Source organism: Mobula hypostoma, chromosome 18, assembly GCF_963921235.1.
Source record: "Mobula hypostoma chromosome 18, sMobHyp1.1, whole genome shotgun sequence".
Taxonomy (NCBI): Eukaryota; Metazoa; Chordata; class Chondrichthyes; order Myliobatiformes; family Myliobatidae; genus Mobula; species Mobula hypostoma.
Genome location: NC_086114.1, coordinates 36,534,451 through 36,539,575, shown reverse-complemented (window position 1 = coordinate 36,539,575; position 5,125 = coordinate 36,534,451). Strand labels below are relative to the sequence as shown.

The 5,125-nt window shown below is 41.2% G+C and overlaps 1 long non-coding RNA gene across 1 annotated transcript; it reads right to left on the bottom strand.

Moving 5' to 3' along the window:
* Window positions 1–698: 698 nt before the first annotated feature.
* Window positions 699–4,610, bottom strand: LOC134358200 (uncharacterized). Its single transcript, XR_010020826.1, has 3 exons — window positions 4,470–4,610; window positions 2,089–2,151; window positions 699–887 (listed from the first exon to the last, which is right to left on the bottom strand). It is a non-coding gene; the product is annotated as an uncharacterized LOC134358200 (long non-coding RNA).
* Window positions 4,611–5,125: the final 515 nt, after the last annotated feature.

Here is a 5,125-nt window from a genome sequence, read left to right as displayed (position 1 = left end):
TTCATGTGCAGGTAGAAAGAATTAGTTTAATTTGGCTTCATACTCTGTCCAGATGTAGTGGGCTGAAGGCCCTTTTTCCTGTGCCACATTGTTCTATGTTCATGGAGCCAATGCCAGTGTCTTTCCAGTGACCTGAGATGCCTACCATAGGTGGTGCAGGTCCCAGAAGCACATTGGAGAGAAGGAATAATTGCAGCCCAGCAGACCAAGAGTTTTGGGCCAGGACAGAATTTCAAATACCCTTTTCCTCAGTTGACCAAAGGCAATGTGCTGGTACATTGAAGGCTTTGGTGAATTCCACTACTGATGTCTGCCTTCACTGAGAGATAGCTTCTGAGTTGTGGGAATGATCTGTAAACCTTTTTTGTCGGAGGGCAGTGCGAAGCAGGTTGGGAGAAACCTTCATCTTGTGGAATTTGAATTCAAAGATACACCCACACACATACAAACAAACTATGTAGGAACTCATGCTCACATTCATTGATATCTATACACACATGATCTCACATACATTCTTCAATGAAACATATATAGACTAAAAAATGCTGTATATAACAGTCACACACACAAATCATGTGAAGACAGCATAATTGCAATGGGCTTTTCAAAAATACAAATAAATTAGCTAGCAGAATTACAATAAGTGACTATGCAATCAATGTATGTTTTTAAAAAAGCTGGACAGCGAGTTAGTTTATAGAGACATTTATTCAGTTAAAAAGGACCAATTTCTTTCCAAACATGAGTCTTGCAGAAAAATTGTAATGATGATTGCTGCTCGAAGTTGGAGATGACCCATCACTTTCCGATACCTGGAATACTGCCGCTCATGTTGTTAACCACTTTGGTCCCTGCCTTTTTCAAAGCGTCGGCACCCTTATCAACAGCTGAAAGGACAAGTTTACATAATTAATCCAATGTACTTTTTTATTACCCAGTTTTCATCACTATCACATTTCGTATTGGAGCAGGGAATCTCAGCACATTAGCATTATACTGCTCCAGTCTAAGCTGCCCTTTCAACAGCAGTTGTACATCAGGGGAATCAGATTTCTGAATCTTTATGCCTGAGGATTCCCAGACCGTTATGGAGTCTCTGAAAATTTATAAGAAACCAGGAAGAGCTTGCGGCTCACAGGACAGTGGGCAAATGCTGGGACGGTGGTGTCCGCTGCCTCTCATTGGGGATACTACATTATTCGGAAATGTCCCCAATGCTGTGCTTTGTAAACATTGCAGTGAAACGTTCTTTGCAATAGGCAGCTAATAATTCTTTGAATTTGTCTGAATCATTAAATTGACATGCAAATTGAGGCTGTTATTGTCACAGTGGCAGCCTGTGGTCAGAAGATCTCAGGGTCTACTGAATACAAATATTCCTAAGCATGAATCATCTTTAACCAATATAAATGAGTTATGAGTGTCAGTGAAATAGGTAATGCTTGCAATTCATATTTGAAGTTCATTGACCAGGGATCACTTGGACGTGTGGTATGCCCAGGTACAGTTTGTACAATGACAGGTTGCCTACCTCAACTACAATAGGATCTGGGTGGGGCAGAACAACAGGGGTGGATGAGGAACACTCTTCGTGAGAGCTCAGGACTGCAAGAGGGAACACTGCTCCCCCTTGGAGAGGACAATTTGGGAACATTAAGAAGATGGAAGATAAACTGAATTGACTTTCATAAGTAGCATAAGCTTTACTATTTCAGGACATTTACTGTTTAAAAGGGAAATGTAAAAGACAATATGCAGAGTAGCAGGGGCAGCTGCTGATGGTCCATTATCCCACCGGATGCTGAAGGAGAGATATAATCTGATTCTTATCCTTGCACCTGACTGACATATGTTAAGGAGGCCCTGCTCCAAAGTTCACTTTGCAAGGGAGGAAATACTAAAAGCAAGTCCTGACTGGGAAATCATGGCTGATCTTTCCTGAGCTGGCATGGAACCAGATCACTGCTTGTCTTTGATACAGGAGGTGCCTAAGGTGAGAGAACAGTGAGTGTCGGAGGGAACTGAAACAGGAAAGCACGTTCACGAAAACAGGCATGACATGCAAAGGGAGGAAAGGTATGCCCGTACCCTGCTCGATGACCTGCTGCACTTGGCCGGTGCCCTGATTCACTGCTCCTGTGGCTTCCTTCCCTGGAGGGAAAAATTGACACTCAGTAATTTAGGCAGTGGCTGCTGATCACCCAGCCCAGAGCCTGCACACTAATCATCCACATCATAATCCTTCTCTCTGACCGCACCCTTCTCTCTATCCAACTGCAACCGCACCCATCATTAGAATGCACGCCAGTAGATTCCACATCCTTCACAGTAACATTTGCATAGATGACACCCTTCCCCTCTAACACCGTCCAATATATCCCATACTATTCTAACATACTCTGAAAAATCCCACACCCTCTCCTCTAATACACTCTAATATACCCCAATCTCCCCTCTAATACCATCTGACATATCCCACACTCTCCCCTCTACACACTCTGATATACCTCTCATTCTCCCCTGTAACACCCTCCAACATACCCGACCATCTCCTCTAACCCACTCCCATCTACCCCATATCCTCCCCACGAACAGCCTCCAACAAATTCCGTGTTCTCTCCTCTAACACTCCAATATACTTCACACCTTCCCCTTTAAAGCAAACCAACAAATGCCATATCTTTATCTCTGACACTCAGATATACACCTTGCTCCTGAAACTAATACACTTACAGCATGTACATCAAAGGCTCTTACACTAATATTCTGAAAGAGCCCATCACCACTGTCTCTTTGTCTAATTTACATACACTCCAACTCAAGAACACTATTAAAGAAACACCTATAATGCAGGTCGGACCCCTCGATGTAACAGACTTTCATACAGTTCTATCCCTTTGGCATAACACACCCTTTGCCATAATTCCCTTTGCCGTATTTATCTCTAATAAATTAGCCTGCCACAATCCACCATAACCCACCTAGTAACATTAATCTATTTTGCCTCTCTCAAGACGGAAATGAATTCCCACTTCTATCAGGGAAACATGGTCACGTTCTTCATCTGCAATATAAAAGTCTGCTACTGACAACTCATGGTAAAATGTTAAGCTAAAAGGATCTGAATGATTAATTATGTTTTACAAACAACAGGGAAGGTGTTGATTTAGGAATTCCAAGTCTGAGTTATTGGAAATTGTAGCTTACAATATTCAAAAGATATAACTCATATCTTCAGATTATACTGTTCTTTGTATCTTTCAAATATTTGACAATATAATGCAAGAACATAAGAAAACAGGAGCAACAATAGGTGACTTGGCTCCTCAAGCCTGCTTCACCATTCAAAATTATCACGGCCCTATTTACCCTTCTGTACCAGTTCTCCACAGCCCAACATTTATCTACCTCTTTAAATATCTCCACTGAGCCACCTGACTGCCTTCTGGGGTACAGGCTTCCAGAAGTACACCAACCAGTACCAGAAATAGCTTCTACACACCTCAATTTTAAATGACTGCCACCAATCTTCTAAATTGTATCCCCTTGTTCGAGGCTCTCCCCCTACTGAAAATATATCGTCACCTGTCCTGTCAATATCCCTCAGGAGTTTACACGTTTCAGCAAGATTATCCCTCATTCTTCTAAACTCCAAAAAATATAGAGCTAATTTCTTTAGCCACTCCTGATAAGAGAACCCTCTCATCCCAGGAATTCAGCTAAGGAATCTCTTTTAGATTGCCTCCAAAGCCGGTATATCTTTTTCTCAAATGCAGGGAGCAAAACTGCACACATAACCCCAGGTGCAACCTTGCCAGTAACCTGCACAATTATAACGATATCCTAGTATTTCTAAATTCAAACCCTCTTGCAATAAAGGCGAATATGTCATTTGTCTTCATAATTACTCACTGCACCTGCCCTCTGACCTTGTAACTCATGCACAACACAGATCAGTCTGACTTTACTCATTTGCAATCTTTCTCCATTTAATGGTCTATTAGACTCCTGTCACTGAAGTGCACAACTTCATACTTCCCCACATTAAACCAGGATCTCGCCTACCCACTCAACCCAATTATACTGTTTCAGAGCCAAACATCCACATTGCAAAATACCATCCCATCTATTTACATTCTCCATACAGTAATGCATTGGTAAATTTACATTTTAGCTCCTTACTCAACAGATCATTAAATCATTTGCAATAACCCTGACCAGAATACAGCATATTTTTAGCATTATGTAGTAGGTATGTAGAAATTGGTAAAATCTCAATATCAGGTTATAATAAAAATATACACAAGGTTAAATTAAAAATAATGCAATAATCAGTAAGCTATTAATTTTTCTGTATTAATATATTTTAAGAAATCTTCACTAAACATCAAAACATGGGATTTTTCAGGTGTACAAATTCAAAGGTGACACAGGACAGGTAAATATTAACTTCGGTACAGATTAATTACCTTTCTTGTCCACTTCCTTTCCTGTGTTGGACACAAGCTGATTTAACTGACCGCCTAACTGCTCCATCTCTTTAGCTCAAGATCTAGTTGGCGAAACTAAATGGTAACAGTGGTCACAGTCACAGAGCAAACAGATTTAGGCGTGCTGGGATTGTGTTTTGGACTTTAAAGGAGCTGACAAGCTCCACCCAGGATTTCTGTGTTGTATGGGGTTTCTTGTTGGCTGGGTGCAAAACACTGGTAGCAGGAATTGGTTGCACGGTGAGAGGAGGAGCCATATTGACAGTGGCACTATTTTACAAATTGTTCCCTCAGGATATTGAGTGGTAAAGCAAAGGATGCAAATTGAAACTTGTTCAGGTGCATAATAGAAATGGGGGGAAATCGCGTGAGAAAATGCTAGCATTTAATTATCTTTAAAGAGGCTGCATTGAAGTCTCGCCTCCAGAACTGCAGCAATTTTATCTGTTGGATAGGTGGTTCCAGGATCCTGTCAGCAATTATCAAAGAAGGAATAATGGCATCCATCTGAGTCAATGGAGAACAGGACCTGCGTGGAAATTCAGACAAGGTAAGCCCAGGAGTCTGCTGAGTGATAGAAATCAGTTACTGCTGAAGAAGCCTTGAACATACATCATACGATTTATCCATGAACC